The 20,429-nt window shown below is 45.0% G+C and overlaps 1 protein-coding gene and 1 long non-coding RNA gene across 3 annotated transcripts in view; one reads left to right on the plus strand and one right to left on the minus strand.

Annotated features, from left to right (window-relative positions):
- Positions 1-20,429, plus strand: part of PTPRA (protein tyrosine phosphatase receptor type A) — a 553,533-nt gene that overhangs the window by 461,434 nt on the left and 71,670 nt on the right. The window lies entirely within an intron of this gene.
- On the minus strand, positions 1,798-16,883 carry LOC125692755 (uncharacterized). 2 transcript variants are annotated; one of them, XR_007376819.1, is made up of 3 exons: positions 16,742-16,883; positions 16,398-16,454; positions 1,798-2,613 (listed from the first exon to the last, which is right to left on the minus strand). It is a non-coding gene; the product is annotated as an uncharacterized LOC125692755 (long non-coding RNA). The 2 variants fall into 2 exon arrangements; XR_007376820.1 differs by lacking the exon at positions 1,798-2,613 and adding an exon at positions 10,120-10,538.

The following is a 20,429-nucleotide window of genomic DNA, read 5'->3' on the forward strand; positions in this document are numbered from 1 at the left end:
TTCTGAAGGCCTTTGTCAAACCAAGCAACACTTAAACTGCACCAATTATGTGTTTAAAGGCTAGTCCAGGCCTGAAGAAGCTCAGTAAAATGACTTCTCTGCCTCTTTGGTAGGGCTGGGTCTCATTCTACCTCAGAATGGAGAGAGAGCTGGCTGGCAGGGCAATTTCTTTGCCTCCATTGGAACATTAAATCTTGGTTTTCCTGCGCTGTCCTCCCTGGATCCAAAACCCCCTGCATTTGTGGACATTCTGGGAAAGTGGCAAAAGACATCTATTCACAATAGGATTACTGGAGACAGCTGAGGGATGATTTCCTGGAATGATGGAAAAGACTTCTTTGTGGATATCTGGCTGGAGTGTCTCTGTTTGAGCGATGATTTTATTGCTCCTGGGGTTTTGCTGAAATACTAGTTATATGTAAAGACATGCTCGCCCTCATATGAGCATGTTTCAGTGTTTGAATAGAAAGAAGCTGGTGAATACTAGGGCTGAAAAAAAAAAGGCAACAATACGTGGCTGAAGGCAAGTATATTTGGGTTGGGGAGGGTCTGTATGGGAAGCATCCATTCCTCCACGCTTGGGTTTTAAATTTATAGTGCAGTGTGTTGTTTCATTGCTGCATGCATCTTGTTTCCGAGATGAGATAGAAAATTCAACCTGGGCTACCCTGCAAGGCACAGAGGCAGAGCCATAGCCACTGGCAGTCACTCTACATGTTTAGATGCTGGCTAATGCAGTGGTTAGTGCACACGTTTCTCTTGTCCTACAGAGAGTTTCAAGCAGGCTATTTGAAGGAGTTATCTAGAATCGTACTGCATCTGAAATGGACACAAGTGCTCCGTTACAGGCATCGCCATGTCACCTGCACCCCTTCTTTTATTTTTCTTCCTTCTCTTGTCCTGTCTCTTTCCCCTCACATCACCAGTCACCTCTGTCATGTCCTCCCTCCTTGCTGCAAGCAGTCTCACCATCATCACTGTCCCACCATCCACTTTGTTCCTTGTAGAGCAATTCATCTGCCAGGTCAAGCACAGCAAGCCAAACGAGAGTTCAGCAGGTTCAGCCACTTCCCTGCAACTTCAGGCCATTCCTCCAGTGTCATCCTGCATCCTCTCCTCTCAGCCCCACACAGGCTTTGTCCAAATCTTACCGTTTCTACTTTGTGCCCTTCTTTTATTTATTTATTTCTTTACAGGGTGGTGGGCACGTAACAGGCTCCCTAGGGCAGTGGTCATGGCCCTAAGCTGCTGGAGTTCCAGGAGAGTTTGGACAATGGATTCATCCATAGTGTTTGGAATTTGGGTGATCCTATGTGGAGTCAGGAGCTGGACTTAGTGGTCCTTGTGGATCTCTTCCAACTTGGGATATTCTATGAGTCTGTGAGTCTATGATTCTACTTCTTGCTACCTCAACAAAATCATCCTTCTCCTACTTGAGTCAAAGGTCTCACTGCAGCCCTACTCATCCTGTGCCTCAGCAACTAGGAGCTGCATCTTGTCTGGCCTCAATGGCAACATCTTCCTCCGGTTGGTGTTTCCAGGAATATCCTTTTGGCTCAGTCCCACCACTCCCTATTTATGGCCCTCCATGGACTTCCTCAGCTCACTGTCCTTGCATGGGCTCACAAGAAGACTGCTTTTCCTTTAGGGTTGGCCGAGCTTCAAGCTGTCCAACAATCCTTGGCCAACAATGGCAGATGTGGGCACCATCCCTTCACCCAGCCACCCTCGTGCTTCCCTCACACACGTCCCTTTCTCCCTCCCCCACCACCTCATCCATCAGGATCCAGCACACAAACAACCGCTTTATGAAAGCAAAGAGGGAAAGCCAACAGCAGCTGCTTTGAATCTGTTGTAGTGCTGGCGGCAATTGCATAAGGCAGAGGTTTTGTTGACGTCCCCACCCCATTCCTGAGAAATATTTAATTTATTTGAGTGTCGCTGTGCCCGCTGCCCATGCCCACAGCACATTTGCAGCGCGGGAACCACCCGTCCACATTTGCAGCATGCTGCCAACGAGTGCCAGCATCAAAGCCCATCTCTGGATTCACTTCTCCCCCGACACAATCCCACAAGAAAGAGGCAAGATTCAAACCAGCCCGCTCGGCCCAGCCCGGCCAAGTTCCTTGTCATGCCCTGGACGTGCAGAGCTTGGTAAACAGATGGATCTCACTGTGCCCAGGGGATTGGTGGCTCTAGGCCCTGACAGAGCAGCAAGTTCCAAATTAAATGACCCTTCAGCAAGAGGGCCCAGCCCGCAACGGCTCTGTCTGCCAGCAAGACGCATCTCTCAGCCCCAGGCACGGATCTGTCCCAAAGCTCTGCTTTGCATTAAAGATTTTAGATGAAGCAGCTGCCCTGGCTCGAAGGCTTTGCCTCGAGTGCAAAATCAGGTCTTGTGTCTCCAACCCTGGATGCTGAGATCTACTGCATCAAAGAGCCACTTGCACCATGGGATGCAGATGGGAATGGGATCGAGATGCTCTCCTGGATGTGATGTCCAGCAATGGATGTGATGTTCCTCCATGGAGATCATGGAAGAGCTGGCCATGCCACAGCTGAAGGACATTCAGGTTTTCCTCTGCTATCAGACTGTGCAGACCATCTTTTTTCCTGAGGACAAAAAATAATAAGATCATTAGGGTCAGAAAAGACCACTGAAATATTTTCAAGTGCGAAAGAACATCAGCGTTAAAAAATAATAATAATAATAAAGCTATCTACAGCCCCATCTGTTATTTCTGAACACCTGCAGGAATGATTTTCAGCGTAACCTTCCCTTGGAAATCGGGCATACAGTCTAGGTAAATGTGGGACTCATACTTGTGAGATATCATTGCTGCTGTTGTACAGCTAACAATAGCTTGTAGTTTTTTTGAGGTGTCATGAAAGGAAGTCGAGAATGTCCCCTAAATCTACAGACACTAATAAACTAAAGCCAAAAGACTCCCAGACTTCCCAAAACCTCTGAGAACTGATGAGCAAAAAAGATCTCTCCCAGCATTGTTGCATTGCCTACAAGCACCTCAAATCTCAGTGCTCAGAAAGTCATGTTTTTCTTACCATTTTACTCTGTGACTTACAAGGGGATTGGAAACATGTTCATTTTTCAGGAAAAGGTTCCCAGCTTGGAACAGATGACAAGTATTGAATGAGAAAACGTGGCATGCTCCAAATCTGCTGTTCCCATATGGACATCTTCCCCAGCCTCTGTTCCCATCTCCTTAGGGACTGCAGTCCCATTCCAGGCATTAAACACCTCAAAAAGAGGGTAATGAAGCGCTCAGGATTGTGATGCTTAAGTCCTCAGTAAGATTTATTTCCAAATGACTCGTTCAGAGCTACAGAGGGGATTTGTAACCATGCCAGGAAATAAATCCACATTCCCCGAGCCCCAATAATTTCTCTTAACAACAATATAATTCATCCTGTCTCCCAATAGGGACATTTGGAGGCTTTAGTTTAGACTTCCTGGGCAAGAGAAATTTTTGTCCCTCCAAAAAATTTAAAATTTCTATCAAAAACTGAACATTTTGAAATCTCTCATGGATACATTTTTATTCTTTTTAATCCCAGCATATTGGGATTAAACGAAAAGTTTAGTTTAACTTCACAGCGTCTTGCTTCATCCTGTTTTGACTTGGGCTAGCACAGAAGTCAAAACAAAGTGAGATGACAGAGTCTGAAGGCAGCTTTCTCCTTGCACTTCTTTCTTCCAAATGGAAATGCTGAACTAAAAGTTTTCGTTTCCCATGGCAAACAATGTCAAACCCAGCGGGCCCCTGGGAAATGGAGATGCTCCTGCAGAATTCCTGGAGCCATTGGCTGTTCTGCTGATGCACACATCTGATATTTGCTCTGTCTCTTCCCAGTGTCCACTAAGGAGAAAGGAAGATTTTTCTGCCTGAGTTTCAAAAGGGCATTGATAGGACAAGGGGGAATGGTTTTAAATTGAAACAGGGGAGGTTTAGGTTGGATATTAGGAGGAAGTTTTTCACACAGAGGATGGTGAGGCACTGGAACAGGTTGCCCAAGGAGGCTGTGGATGCCCCATCCCTGCAGACATTCAAGGTCAGGCTGGATGTGGCTCTGGGCAGCCTGGTCTGCTGGTTGGTGACCCTGCACATAGCAGGGGGTTGGAACTGGATGATCATTGTGTTCCTTTTCAACCCAGGCCATTCTGTGATTCTATGATTCTGTGAAAAGGATTTTGGATTAGAAGATAGAGGAAAGTTTCATCTGCCTTAGGGACTCACAGCTGGCTGAGAAGAGAGGAGACATGAAAGAAGTCTCATCCCTGGAGACACCTTTCAGGATGGGGCTCTGAGCACCTGATGGAGCTCTGAGTATCCCTGTGCACTGCAGGGGAGTTGAACAAGCCAGCCTCTAAAGGTCCCTTCCAACTCAAACCATTCTATGATTCCAAGTGCAGTAAAAGTGAAGGACGTTTCTGAGGGAACAGGCTGGGAATCCCTCCGTCATGTCTAAAAAATGAGAAGAAAAGACAACAACAAAAAAAAGCAAAACCCACCCAACAAAGTCAAAAGGCAAATAGAGCACCTCATCAATTTAAAATGTGTTATTACAATGCCTAATTAAGCTGTGGAACTCATCACCAAGAGCCATTATGCAAGCTCAGGGGTGAGCAAGATTCAAAAAGAAAAAAAAGACAAACACAAAAGAAAGGAAAGAAAATGACATTCATCTGTCTAATGGAGCATCTACAGCTATGTTAGATGGCTTTGAAAAGGATATCAATTCTCATACTGCAGAGCACAAACAAGCTACCAACAGCCCATTAGGATGAAACTTCCCCTGTGGGAAAATTGCATAATTTATCAAGTGTAGCACTTCTTACATCTTTCTTTGAAACAGCTGGAAATGATTAATGTCAAAAGCGAGATCTGGAGGGAGATTGGCCACTGGTTCTGGCACACGTGGGCAGTTTTTGTGTCGCCAAGTAATTAAACCTCTGAGGATTTCAGCAGGCCAGGACAGAGTTAAATCATTCTCATATAATTTGGAGACCTCCCGTGTGGGTGCAGGAAGGGAAATTGCGTTCTCCAATGACTGATTGGCTGATCCCTGGAAATAGAGGCCATGTGGAACACGTAGGACCCTCTTATGACGTGAAGGCAGATGGAAGAAAACATTTCAGAGCACAAAGGCAAAGCTAGAGATATGTGTACTCGGATTCTCAAAGTGAAGGCAATGGTTGCCTTGGTGACAAAACGATATGGAGATTACAACTCAAGAGGACGTTAACCCAAGGGAGCAGTGTGACAGCAGAAGAGAGGGGTTGCTCTTAGTCATAAATATGAGGAATGGTGACAATCTTTGTGTTTTCCAGGCTGTAATGGCTCTATAAATTGCATAAAAGAGGCGGTGACATCCACCAACAAAGATGCTAGCTCCATTATCAAGTGGTGGTGGTCAGGAATCTTCCTGGAAACCACTTTGGTGTCTCTCATTTTGCTCATCAATTGTAAGCAATTTGGGACAGGATCAGTCTTTCCATCCCATACACAGCTCTAGCACAAAGTGGGGCCATAGTTGGTACTTTGTGTTTCTATAGTAATCCGGATAATAAAACCAGACAAAAGAAATTACACACTTTTTTTTTCTTTTTTTTTTTCCCCCAGTCTACTTCCTGGAAAAAATGCTTTACTTCACACTTAAAGGTCCTCAGCTAGACAAAAAATTCCCTGATGTACCCTGGCCACAGAAACTCGTCATGCACCATGAGGGGAGAACCTGAGATAGGACTGGAAATAACACAACTTCTTCCATTTTAATGGCGGAGATGGAATACAAAGTGACAGCTTTTGGTGATATTTCCCAAGATTGGGCTCATAGAATCCATCATAGAATCCAACACAGAATCCCATCTGGATAGATTAGATGGAATCATAGACTCATAGAATGCTTAGAGATGGAAGGGACCTTTAAAGGCCATCTAGTGCAACTCCCCTGCTATGAGCAGGGACATTCACAGCTCCACCAAGTTGCTCAGAGCCTTGACAAGGTCCAGCCTTGCCTTGAATGTCTCCAGGGATGAAGCATCAGCCACATCTCTGGACAACCTGTTCCAGTACCTCACCACCCTCACTGTAAATGACTCTTCCCTTTTCATCCGACTTAAATCTACCCTCTTCAAGTTCAAAAGCATTTCACCTTGTCACCACGCACCCTGCTAAAGAGTCAATCCCCTTTTTTCCTGTAGCTCCCCTTTAGATAACCAAGTTTTGATGTCCCTTTTTTCCTGTCCCTTTGCTTGGTGCTAGTCAAGATTTTCTCAGACATAGGTAGTGCTTTTTCCACATCATGTAAGGGCCTGTTTTCCTTCCCTCGTTGTTGCAACCTCCTCTGCACACTGACTCATTCTTTCCACTTCTCCCCAAAATGCTGATGTAAGGCCAAATGTCACGAGCTGGCTGGAAAGCCTTTCCTCTTTTATAGCCTTTCATTTTCCCAGGGCTCACCCTGCTCCTTAAATAAGAAGGCAATGTTATGTGAGAGCCCGGTGCCTGCATGGAAGTCCATTTCAACGTGAAATCTGGGGCTCCTCAGTGAGGAGAGTATCACTCCAGCATGATTTTCTCTGCCTAAGATCTTGTGCACAGAAATATCAAATACAGCTATCTGCACTAATGACATTAGCATGGGCATTGACTCCAGCTAAATAGGACATTCAATTCCCATTAATGATGAGCTAATTAGAGCATGGTAAACAACAATCAGAGAAGAAAACAAAATCTTCTCCTCTGTGTAGAACTAGTTATAATTTCCTATAAATGCATAGATAACCCTTCCCTTCCTTGAGCTCAAAGGAGGATGTATACTCATTGATTAGAACAACCAGCAGAAATCTTCAAGATTTCATCTTTCATCTTTCGCTCAGGGATAAATTTAACTACAAAGAAAAACTGTTAAGTTTTCATGAATGCAGGCAAAGACACCCACATTAGTCAGAAAGCCTGCTTTGCTAAATACAGTATGTGCACTCAGAGTGACCTAAATATCTGTAAAATTACCCTGCCTAATTTCAAGCAAGAAGAAGCTACCCAGAATTACTTTAATTAGTTTAAAAGGATGCTGTCAGCCACTTTCTCACAGTGGATTTAATGCTTCATGTTATTCACTGCACACATGGTATCCCATGGTAGGAGAAAAAAACGCTCGTCTACTCATTAATATTACCACTATTTATTCTTATCCAGATCTCCTTAGGAATTGTAGAATGTAGTTTGTTCTCCATGGAGTGCTTCATCCACTCACACATTTATCTTCCAGCTTGTTTCCAAAGCACCTGTAAATTCTAAGAAACTAGAGGAGAGCTAGCACTGATTAAATTCAGCGTTATCTCCCAGAAAAGCCCAGATGTTGTTAACTGCTCAGTTTCGTGCTGGATTAGATCTCAGCATCTCAAGCCACATTCACTGAAAGCAAGAATTTGTGGCTCTGTTCGTAAAGTTTGGGTTGACCTACCTAGCATCACCAAGGAAGTCTATAGCAGAATTTGAGTCTGCATGGAAAGATTCCTACATCTTGATTAAAGAGATCGTGGATGCCCAATCCCTGGATGCATTCAAGGCCAGGCTGGATGTGACTCTGGGCAGCCTGGTGTGCTGGTTGACGACCCTGCTCATAGCAGAGGGGTTGAAACCAGATGATCATTGTGTTCCTTTTCAACCCAGGCCATTCTGTGCTTCTCTGCTTCTGTGTTTCTATGCTTCTATGTTTAAGTGAGCCAGTCCCTTCCAGAGCTGGGTTTATGGGCTACCTTAAGTCTCAGTTTTGAGCATTCAATTGTTGAACCAAATGGTGGTGACAGAATCATAGAGTCATTAAGGTTGGAAAAGAGCACTGAGCCCAATCCCAACCCAACACGACCATGCCCAGTGATCGTTCCCCAGGTGCCACATGTCCACCGTTCTTGAACAGCTCCAGGGATGGTGAACCCATCACTCCCTGGGCAGCTGTGCCAGTGCCTGGCTGCTCTTTCTGAGAAGAAATTTATCCTAATATCCAACCTGAAAAAGAGGAGAAAAACACTGCAGAAGCCGGAGGGGCTTAGAGAAGGGGAAATAGGAATAATGGTACAAGACTGAGGGAGTATCCTTTGAAACTACCTCATGACAGGAACAAACATGCAGCTGAGATGTGAAGCTTCCTAAAGCCAGATGCAACCAATGCTTCACATGTGTTCAGAAATAGTTTAGGGAAGAAGAGTACACAACAGGAGGTGGCAGAGGTTTCAGCAGATCTCAGCCTGTGGTCTGCAGCCATGAAGGTCATGAAGCTCCATCTGGATAGCTGTGGGCAAACAAGTGGAACCTCAACACCCAGATGTAAGTCATCATTTCTGCCTCAAGTGTTCATGAGCTTGGGTAGAAATCTTTTCATTTTTGAGTTCTGGAAGAAGAAGTGATGACAAGTCCTTCTTCCCCCTTTGGCTAAGGAAAGGATCAGAGAAATTCCTATCATGCTGACCAATTTGCAAATTGGAAAAGGCTGGAAAAACAAATCAGCTTCAAAGACAAAGGTAGCTTTCAGCATTCCAGGCATTTGGAGCATCCTTCCTGTCTTTGGTCTCTTCTGAAGTGTAACATGGTGCTGAAGGCAGGGAAACAAGACTTGGAGCCCATGAGGCAGTGGAGAAGCTGAGGAGGTGAAGACACTGCTGAGAACAGCAGAAGTAATCTAGCAAGAGCCTCCCTCTTCATCACCGGAGCTGCATTTCATCCCAGTGAACAAGAGAAACCCAAACCACAGTCTCCGCCAACCCGGACAGCCCAGCGGGTTGCGGTAGGGAAAGGAGGAGAACTTCATCTCATTAATCACTCCCAACTGTGCGAGACGGGCTGGGAGCAGGCATCCTGCCAAGGCGTCACTGGGTTTCCCAACCTGATGCCATTCTCCCTATTCTTTGCTCCCTGACACCTCCCTTCTGCATCAGATCCAAAAGGAATAATGTCCAAATCTAGAACGTGCAAACGGAGGCAAATTTTACCCCTCACAAAAATCCAAACCAGAGACTTCCCCCGGTAGGACTAACATATCCTCTAGGCTTTCTGAAGATGCTCACTGGCAATTAACCTGTCCAAAGATGATTTTTTGGGTACACAACCCAGTGAGAACTGGGAGTCGCTGGTCACAGTGCAGGTGTGAGAGGATCATGCCCATCATGAAACATGCAGATGAAGGAGAGAAATACCTGTATCTCCTTCCTGACATAAATAAATGCAGTACCACTTACTACCTAGGAGAGTGAGGGACTCATGTCTTTGAGGGAATACCAGACAGCTTCTTTCCTATTATGCTTTATGCACTGAAATGCAAGTAAGTGGGAAAGAATGAATTTGAGTTGCTAAAGGCAACCAAGTTACACAGGGCAACTTCAAACATTGCAAATCCCCATCATTTTTGAACTCTTGGAGCTGGCTCTGCTTCTCTCCCATTCCCTAGCTTTGGCTCTCCGCTCCGCACCAAAACTAAAACTGAATAAATCTGTTAAAAAACTAATCAACAAAATCTTGCAAATTATAGTTCCTCATTAATCATGGACAAGGCCTATCTTACCTCTCACACCTGGGCCCCCAGACTTCCCTTTGGCTTCACAGCAGCATTCAGCAGTGCTGGGATGCATGAGTCTACAGTGTTTTGCCTTCCTGGTGACACTGGATTTGCCATAACTCACACACAATGCCTTTCACAGGAGGGCTTTGGGGAACAGATCTACCCACTGTCAGTCCCACTGGCCCTTCGCTTTCCCACTGGCCTCCTGCTTTCTCCAGAATTAGGAAACCTTCCAAATGGAAATGTAAGGAATGCAAATTGATGTCTTCTCTCTGACATGAATTATCTGACTCCTGTGGCTGTCTCTGCAAGATCATTTGAGCTGAACTTGACTGTTGCAATAATTAAGTTCCAATCAAGCAAATTTGCGTAAATCTTGCCTTTAGAAATCTGCCTTAAATCAAGAGTTTAGGCACCACATTCCAGCTTGGTTTCATTAAAAATAGATTGCTATTGAAAGCTGCCAGCACTGTAAATACAGGCACCACGCCACCCTGCAGGATGGCTTGGATACACACTTTCCACATAATGAAAACCTGCCTTAAATGCCATCCCCACAGCAAATATGCCCTGCATCTGGGGACTGCCATGTTGCTAACTGCAGCTGTGATGACATTCTCTTCTTGATGCATCTAACATCGCAGGGCTGGCTTTGAAGTAAGAGGAATGAAGGCTCCAGGAAGAAAGGAGGTCTTGACAATTTGAGAAATATTCTCGGATTTCGTATGCAATCCAGAGCAGTCTGCTGCTCTGAGAGGAGAAGAGAAACCTCTTTTCATAGGACATGACAGATGCATCCATGAAAAATCTTTGATTCCACGATCACAGAAGATGACCCTGGGAACATGGAGCCATCTCCAGAGAGTGAGGCTTGACTCATTAAAAGCCCCATCTGATGACATGCCATGCAAGGCCAACTCCTTCAAAGGCTTTATCTACGCTGTATTCTGCAAGATGCCCTAGAAGAAAGAAAATCATTCTCCTATTGTTGCTGAAGTCTACAACCATTGTGTATAGATGAGGTCTTCTCCTTGCACAAGCACTGAGCAACACCAAAGTTCTTGTTCCTGATCTGTCTGTGGCCAGCTCTGAGGTCCTCAGAAGGGTTCATATCTCTGGTTGTTAATGAATGTTTCTTCAAGGGAAAGAATTGATGTAGAAAAAGAGGAAGAAAATTTGGAGCCAGGCAGAATAATATCTGGTAACCCCAATTTCCAGCTTCTTCAGCCACCAAAACCACAGGGAGGATTAACAGTACAAGCCTGCCTGCTGCTTGAAGCACACCATGTATTCTGGGCCTGGGAATGAATGAGAAATCTCCCAGACAAACCAGTGTCTTGGCATGTTATTCTGAGACTTACATTGTTATTTATTCAGGGGGAAAAAAATCTATCATCGTTTATTGGCAGCAAGATACAGGAGAGTAGCTACTCGTTTCAGGAGTATTTTTTTTTATTTTTTATTTTTTTATTTTTTAAAGATTTTGTGTACAGCTTTTCCTTTTATTATTACTTTATTATTATTTTATCTTATTTTTACTGGATCATGCTGTTTAAACAAAGGAAAAAAAAAAAAGTAAATCAGGTATGCCTGCATGGTACTCCTTGCTTATCAGTCTCCCACCCTTCACAGCCCACCCAGCTCATGCTTGAGCATAATGAAAATGGATGGGTGAAGGACTGCCTGTGAAAAGATGGGAGACAAAAAGCCTGGATAGAGGAGAGCAGCTGCTTCTCCTTTATCCTACTGTGAGATGCTGATTCAGCAACAAGATAAAGGTGCTAAATAGATTCTAAATGCATTGGACTTTGGGACCAGGATCTTCAGAGTCTCAAAGATTCAGAGCAGTCTGATCTACTGGGGAGCTGGAAGATACGATCAAGATTTCCTGTATTTCCCTTTATTAATGCTCTCCAGTGCATATGAGTATAACCCAGAATCCACCACTCCAGGTGCTGGTTGGCTGATCAACGTCTTTGGTAAAGACTAGGAACATTCCTTCCAGTGCATTTATGGTCACTTCTTGGTCTAGAATATAACCTCCTTTAGTGTAGAAGGTGCTAAGACCAAACTTTAGCTCAGCTCTGCTGTGACTCCAGGGATGTGTGCTGATTCCTCTTTAGGGATGTGATTTAGTGGGCATGGATGATGGGCTGGTGGTTGGACTTGATGATCTTAGTGGCCTTTTCCACCCTTAATGATTCTATGAATCTTGGTTCTGGGAGGAGAGATGCTCTTTTTCTCCCTGCCTTTCTACAGCTCTCTCATCCTTTTATACTTTCAGATTGGAGGTGATGCCTGTAAACCAAGATGGATCCCACTATCTTATAGCCTTGGGGAGGTGGTTCCCTCTTCGTGTCTTTCAGCTCTGATGGTATCAACTGATTCTATCCGAAGGAAAGCACACTAAGTAAGGGCTAATTTATGGAGTTTTGAAGTTGCCATGGAGAGGCATTTTATGCTCTCCTGTCAACACACAGTTTCTGTTCAGAGTACTAGGAGAGAGAGATGGAGAAGTCAGAGAGATGGCATCAGAGAAAGGAAGATGAGTTAGTTTTCCAAAGCTATTCACCACATTCAACACCTCCCCTGGAGCAGCATTGCTCCTAAGAGCTACTGAAATCCCTGTACTGAGAGCTGAAACTTCTCTGCCATGTGCTGCTCTTATCCCACTGTCAATACTTAATAAATAACAGAGATTTATACTGAAGTCATTCCTGCCATTAATCACCAGCAAACCCACACCCCCAGTGAATGCATTGATAGCATATCCTGAATCAAGCTATAACATTTCTTACTTTTCTGGTTTGTACCTCACTGGCTGAGATGCTTAAGAGCCCTGCAAAATGACTTTCATCAGCTACCATTCAGTTGGTCTCAGAATCTATTTTCCAGTCTCCAAAGCAAAAATTACAGTCATTCAATATTAAAGTATTTGCAGAGCAGCATTACGCAGGGGTGCTGCTATATTACTTACCATGGCAACTCAGGATGCTAGTTTATCTTTTCCCTAAATATGAAAGAGCCAAGATACCCAGAAATACTCTGTTCTTAATGTGATAACATGAAGTTCTCTTGCATAAAGCTTTTTATGTGCACAGGGAAGTCTCTCTGCCATGCTCAGACAGAGCTGGGGAGGGTGTTTGCCCACTGATTAGATGAAGTAGAATGTCCTGGAGCAGTCAACTCATTTTGTTCATTATATAGGATGAGGAGGAGAGGCCTCCAAGAGGATCTGAACATCTTCAGCAGAATAACATGGGACACTTCTGCAAAAACCTTCCCCTGGTTTTTGCTTCAAGTTGGGTCATTCTGAGTGTTTTGCAGTGGGTGTTTCCTCCTCAGCTCAGGTATATCCTGAAACACCACTTTCCAATGTCCACATTTCTTTTCATTTGATTTAGTTCTACCATCTTTCAACTACATCAAGTGATCCACTGCTTTCCATGACTGCTGTTAGGACTTTGTTGCTGAAGGAAGCAGTCCCTATTCCACTGATCTGACACACACTGAAACGATTTCTCCACAAATGCATGAGGGAACTTTGGCAGGGTCTCTGATTCCCATCCTGGTGAGAGAACCAGCCTCGTGTTGTCTAAACATAATTTACCACTGACCATGTGCTTTCTTGGTCCCCAAGATCTGCCTCTTGCTTCTTCATCCTAAGCAGTCTTCCTATCTCCAACATCTTCCCATAAAAAAAACTTTTTCCTACTCCTATCGCTCTCGGCTATGTCTATGTTACAAGACAAGCAAGTCCAAGCCACGTCCAAAGTGCTTTTTAAGGTACACTCTAGGTTTCCCCCTTACTACACCCCACTGGGGAATGACCTACAGTGTTGTTTATCTCCTCCCATACCTGCATACCCACACCTTCCTTAGAAACTCAGCTGGACAAGACGCTGCCTCCTAACACAAAGTCAAAACATGGCCAAGATGCAATGAGGAGCCTGGGGACTTTCATAAATTAATGCTGCCCCACAAAGTTGATTCAGCTTCTGTTCATCCCTCCCAAGGCAGGAGGCTGGGACAGTCTGTGATGTGGGAAAGAAACATATTTTGCAGAAATGGAACACTAATATGTGATTATTAGCAGAGATCTTGCTCACCCTAATTATTTGGTGTGGTTTGTGTGGCGTTCTTTTCCCTTCACCATTGGTATCTGAGGATTAGGCTGGAATGCTATTCTTAGCTTAGGTCTGCATTTACTTTGGAATTCCAGTATTTATTCAATGCATAGAGATGGACACGTGTCCGCAACCCAACAGTTCATGACACTGAACCTCACATATTCCTCTAACCAAGATTGTTCCAATTTCTCAGCCCTCCCTCATTAGTTCAGCCCAACATCTTCTGCTGTTATGCAATCCACTCACCACCACCACCTTTCAACCTTCTGACCAGAAACAAGACACACAGAAGCTGTCAAATCACATCAGATTCATCACACTTTGGATTTTCCATCCAGCCAGGGCAAGCACGGACCCTTCACTGAAAGGTGGTCCTTTGTTGATTGAGTTCCTCGTGGTTACGAATACCCTGGGCTCTTGACATACCCTTGTGAAAATCATCATCACTTTGTCAACATAAATATCATTGTACTAGGGCTGTTGAACTGATTTCCACAAAAAGAACCTGGGGTTTGCTTGCTTTGAAGTTTTGAAACATGCACAGGGTTTGGTGGGTGAGTGAGGGATGGGTTTGGACAGGTAAGTGCCAAAAAAATTCAGAAGTCCATTGACATCCTCTTGGCATTAGAGGAAATATTCAGAAGAGGGAAGAAGTAGGCTTGGCATAATAGGAAGCTCTGCTATATTGGGAAGAAATATTCTTCTCAGAAAGATTGATCAGGCACTGGCACAGTTGCCCAGGGAGGTGATGGAGTCACTGTCTCTGGAGGTGTTGAAGAACCATGGAGATGTGGGTGGGATGGGCTGATAGTTAGATGTGATTATCTTGGTGGTCTTTTCCAACCTTAATGATTCTATGCTTCCATGGCTCTACATGCCAGAGGAACTACTCTGGAGTAAAGCAGAAAGGGCAACCTCTGTCCCAAAGTCAGGACTGCTCTTTTTAGTTTTGCAGGAGGCAGTGGACTTTTTGTTCTCCTACAGCTCTCCTTCTACTCTGCCTTTCACATTTCACTCCAGACTCCTTTCCCTCTCCAGCCATCTCCATCAAAGTCCCTCTTGTTCACACCTGCCATCAGCTTTTCCTCCTCCACATCCTGTTCAACCACAAACCAGAGCCCTGGGCTCTCCTGATGTCCTCAGTGATCCCAATTAGCTGGCCCTGGCTTACACCCCATATTCTGGGCAAACGGATCACCCCATCCCTGGAGCTGTTCAAGGCCAGGTTGGATGCGGACCTGGGCAGCCTGGTCTAGTATTAAATGTGGAGGTTGGCAGCCCTGCCTGCAGGGGGAGGTTGGAGATTCATGATCCTTGAGGTCCTTTCCAACCAAAGCCATTCTATGATTCTGTGATTCTATATCTACCTCCATTGCTGCTGCTATCACACCACTCACATCTTAATCCTTCCACCAGGTTTTCTTGTCATGAAATCCACCTCCCTTCCTCCAGCTCTTCCACCTAGACCATCCTGCTTCTAAAACTTCTTCACTAGTCACACCCCAGCCCTATGCTTCCTCACCAACCCCAACAGTCACCTTTGCACTGCTCCCTCTGTGCTGCCCAGTCTTTGTGACCAGGCACCCACCTCACCCATGCCCTTTTCAGTCTCAGCTGGAGCGTTCTTGCTGACAAGCAACACAAAGCCCTTTTACATCATGCCATGTGGTGGTCAGGAGGGACTTGCCTGGGAGAAAGGCAACAAAAATCTTCTTTATGGGATCTGCATACACATGGCCCTCACAGCACTCTGGCGAGCACTGCCAAGCGAGTGATCTGAATGGAGATGTCCCTTGCTGAATTACAACGGCACTACCAACCCCAACCCACAATGTGTAATGTAGTATAAATGTAATCGTCTCTGCAGAATGAAAGGCATGTTGCCAGGCCGCACACAGCTTGGCCCTGGACAATAAAGACATAATTAAGGCTTCAGTGGGTTTGCTTTGCTTTGAGGTTGCCATCAGTGGTGAAATGTTGTTCCATCCTAACCTTCGGGAAACAGATGATCTCATGAGCTGAAACTGCACAGACCGAGCTTACCAGAGAGCCTATCGAAATGGGAGAGTTGACAGCCTTTCCAGTAGGCTGGAGGGAGCAAGGCCATGAGATGCTTTGCCCTCCAGAGACCTTCCTTCCTTGGCCCGTTATCTGCTGTGGTGCACAGCTCTACTCATTGTTTCTGATCTTCCCCTAACCTGGTAAGTCAGGAAAGCCACCATCTCTGCAGGAATGGCTTTGATCCTATGTGCATTCCCATAGCTGTGATCCCTCAGAGCACAACAGCACTGTGCTCCCATCAGACCAATCTCCACTGAGCAGCATGTCCATGCTCACATTGGGCTAGGCACCCAGTTCTTGTCTGCTATAGATTCCCTTCTACAAAATCCAGCACAAAAGGGAAGAGATACCATCAGGACGCAGCTTTATATGATCTTAAAAATCCACCACCTCCCAGACCACATCCAAAACATATTCCTCTGCAGCTCATACCACCAGTACGTACAGCTAATCTGCTGTCTTCTGCAACACTTTCCCTTCCCTCTCAAACAAAACCTCAGTTCAACCAAGCTCTATAGAAATACCACAACAGGCAGAATCAAAAAAATTGCTTAGCAAATTAAATGGGGCTGAGACATGTTGTCTGGACCTGAAGTGGGACAGCATGAGCTGTGTTCATACTCTTACCTTTTCCCCCGTATTTCCTCCAGATGATGTTCCCTAGCTCTTGTAGCATTCCCAGCCCTGGTTAGGGAGAACATTAGTTAGCACAGACCAGACCAAAACTTTCTGGAGACAGCTATTCCAATAGTCATCTAACAGCGTTTGAACCTATTCTCCATCCCGTTTCATTTACTAGTGTAGAAGTTGCCACTGACTCTATTAGTGGCGTGGTACATCACGTCAGCCTGCTTCTTCAGGAGACTCTCTACAGATTCCTGCTGGCCAAGACAGACCCTCTCAGGCCTCTACTCATTTTATTTCACTATTCCTTAAACATGGAGGGAAGAAGAAAAAGGAGGAAGCCAAACCTGATGAATCTCTCTAGCTGAAATCTCCAGGGCTATCCAATAACCTTGCTTGGCACGGTCAGCCATTATTGCCATGTATTTGCTGGCAATTATTTATGATGAATTGCTACACTCTGCAGCCTTCAGTCTTCCAGTGAGCCTTTACATTTCTTCCCCGTTTCCCCATTTTCCCTGTTGCCTTCCCTTATGTTGGCAAAGGAAGGAATGCCTGAACATGCCATAGGATTCAGCTGAGCTTCACTGTATTACTGATATATTCTGCAGCTGCTGCAACAGCTTGCAATGGCCTCTTATTGCCTGGGAGAATAACTGGAGAAATCAGTTGCATGACATTGCCTGATCCCTATGGTTTTGCATGGAGCAGGGTTTTGGGTCCGATTTCTTGTTGTGATGAAGGGTTCTCGCAAGGCAGGATGACAGGACATGCTGCATGACCAGAGTCACACAGCAGAGCACGGTTTTGTAACCCAGTTCAGGCAACTTTGGTTTGTTTCTAAGCTCCACATTCATTTTCAGCTCCATCCTAAAGGACATGCTTTATTGCAAAGCTCTTTTCTTTATATGACTTTCAGGGATTTCAAGAGGCTACAATTAAACCCAGCTTTTACTAACAACAAGTTATTTCCAACAGCACGTTCATATACTCCAGCAAACATTCCCCAGCTCCAGTTCCCCTCTCTGGTTGGACTTACTCTGAAAACAATGTATTTGTCATGGCAAACCGTTCCCAAGCTCTTCTCTTTCCATGTATTTGAGTACTTAAGAAACAAAACAAACTGAAACAACAATCAAGCAAAAATAAAACCCCAACATATGAAAGAATACCATTAAAACACCCAAACACCAAATGGGCTGAACAGAACAATTTAAGGCCATCAACTGAATGTGTACATTGCTTAACCAGAAAATACTTCTTTCTTTTCCTTTCATTTATTTATTTATTTATTTTCACAAAACCAAACTTCACATTTGTGCTACCTAGGTTGGTGAGAGAGAGAAACCATGGTAACTGCACATTTTAATTGGATGTTTGTTGGCTAGAGAGAATGGGAAAGATTGCATAACTGGTGCTTGGGAGTCTACATAAACATGACATGGTTTGGAGAGCCGAAGGATTCTGCTAAAGAGGAATGTGATGGAGCACATGTGGCACTGGGGTGTATTGCTTTATGCAATGTGAAATCAGAGGGTGTCAGGAGCTTTGCACGGCTTCAGCGAAACAGCACAAAGGCTGATGAGTCAGACATCCCTCACCACTCCGTCAGCCGCCTGACCCTGGGACCAAGCTGGAAAACAAAAAGGAGTGGCTTCTCCCAGGTCCTCTCCTCTGAGCCCTGCTCACTTCCTAGCAGGGAGAAACTCACCACCAGGCAGCTCCAGAACTCAAAGTGCAGTTTCTTGGAAGTTGGATCAAAGTGATGCCATCAGACCTCGAATCTCTCACCTGAATAAGGGGAACCAACAAGCTTTGCGGCTGCTTAAATTTCTTCTTTCACTCTCCAGTTACAAACTTTGGCCCTTGTTTCTCAGTGCTCTCCCTTGAATCATGTCTCTTCACCTATTTGGCTAAAATTTAGCATTTACCTATCACTGTGACACCTCTACTGCAGTTCAGCTGGAATGGGCTGCCCAGGGAGGTGGTGGAATCACCATTCCTGGACGTGTTCAAGAAACGTTAAGACATTGTACTAAGCGACATGGTTTAGTGGGAAAATATTGGTGACAGGTAGATGGTTGGACTGCATGATCTTGGAGGTCTTTTCCAACCTTGGTGATTCTATGATTCTAGGTTCTGTACGCTCCCGTCTCATTTGCTGCTCACACCGACAACTAGGGCATTGCCTTCAGCTTGGTCTTCATCTGTAAGATGTATCTAAGCCTTGGAGTTAAACTGTGTGAGAGACTTCAGAGATAATGTCTGCAGTTCTGGTTAGACCACAAGATCCAATGCACATATTGAGATGCCGCTGGAGTTCTGCAAAGAAAATCTCCCAGCCTAAAAAGGCATTTGGGACTTAGGTACTTACAAGGTAGTGAAGGACTTCAGTATGTGAAGTCCAGCAATGACAGCTACTGGTTGCTTTGTGTTTTTTCCCTTCTTCCCATATCTGAGGACAGATCCATAAGGAAGACTGAGCTTCCACCTTCCAGGCTAGAACAAGCAGCACAGCAGGAGAGGCTTTAGTGTGCATTCAGGCTTTACTTTCTTTGTAGGCTCCCCAGGGCAGTGGTCATGACACCAGGCCTCACGAAGTTCAGTAAGAATTTAGATGACACTCTCAGACATATGGTTTGGTCCTTGGGTGATCCTGTGGGGAGCCAGGAGTTGGACTCAAGGATCACTGGGGTTGCTGTCAACTTAGGACATTCTATGATTCTATGATGATCCTATGATTGAGTGCAGCTCAGAATGGATGAATGTGATCCCCCCAAGCTCACTGCAGTCATCTCAGTACATCTTCTCATGGCCTTTAATCTCTACCTTCATAACTTGAGGTCCCATTTGAGTTCTCAGGATCTTTCCTGCAACATAACATCTTTGAGCTAGATGGATGTTGGTGTTGCTGACAGACCCCCCCCCAATAAGGCAGAATGAACAAAATTTACAAGAATCAACACATGTCAACAGAATCAGAAACGGAACAGAAAAAGAAGATGATCGCACTGAGAAAATAAATGGCACACTTGACCTCAATGCAAGAATCAAGCTCGTTCTTGTTTTGGGCTACTCAGCAGGTGTTCAGCCACCCCTTAACCCAATTGTGACTCTCCCACTGTGCTCTCTGCTTGAGGAGCTGTCAGAAACAAGCTGGCGTGCTTGTAGCCAAGCCTCGCGTGTTTGTAGGGTTAGCAAACCATGCTAAGTGGATTCTGGCTGTGCTGTTTGTGTTGCTAAAGAGCAGCACATGGGCACATATTCCGCCACTTGGTGAGGAAAGGCTGGAACCCAGCTGCATTTCGAAACACGAGATGTAAACAATGATTTGCCAATGAGAGTAAAAGTAACTGCCTCTCAGCAGATGCTATAAACAGTCTCCTGCACATCGAATCCAGAACCGTGGGGCCATTAGACTTGCTATCGATACCTTGGTAATGAGAACTGGGAGAAACAACTGCCAAATTGCTCTGCTCTATGGCAGCTCTTGTACATCCTCTCCTTACAAAGGCCATACCTCTCCTTCTTGACATAGGCAGAAATTGCCTATGGCTTTCTGCAGTGACTAGGGTTGGCTTCTCTATTGCATTTAAAAACTTGGCAAGAGGCCTTATTGAATATAAGCTGAAACTGAACCCAGTGGAGGCACCCAATCCCTCTCAGTGGAAGATCTCTCCTGGGCTTAAGTCATGGGAGCTGAACTTTTCCACAGTGCAGGAGCTTTTACAAAACGACAGAATTTTTGAGGTTGGAAGGGACCTCTGGAGGTCATCTTAACCAGAGTATTCTATAGCCAATTGCCCAGGACCACATTCAGGTGAGTTTTAAAGATCTCCCTGCAAGTAAGGCCTGATGCCTTCTGGCTTTCCTGCTGCACTCAGGGTTGACTGCCCACAGTGCAACCTCATTTATCCTTGTGTTTGGCTGTGAAAGGCAGATTGCTTTCCCAAAAGTCATTGGTCTGTCAGTGGAGGTGACAGCACAGGAGAGGATTTCACAATCAGATGTTCTCCTCCACACTGAGTCCACACG

Source organism: Lagopus muta, chromosome 4 (genome assembly GCF_023343835.1).
Source record: "Lagopus muta isolate bLagMut1 chromosome 4, bLagMut1 primary, whole genome shotgun sequence".
In the NCBI taxonomy this organism is placed as follows: domain Eukaryota; kingdom Metazoa; phylum Chordata; class Aves; order Galliformes; family Phasianidae; genus Lagopus; species Lagopus muta.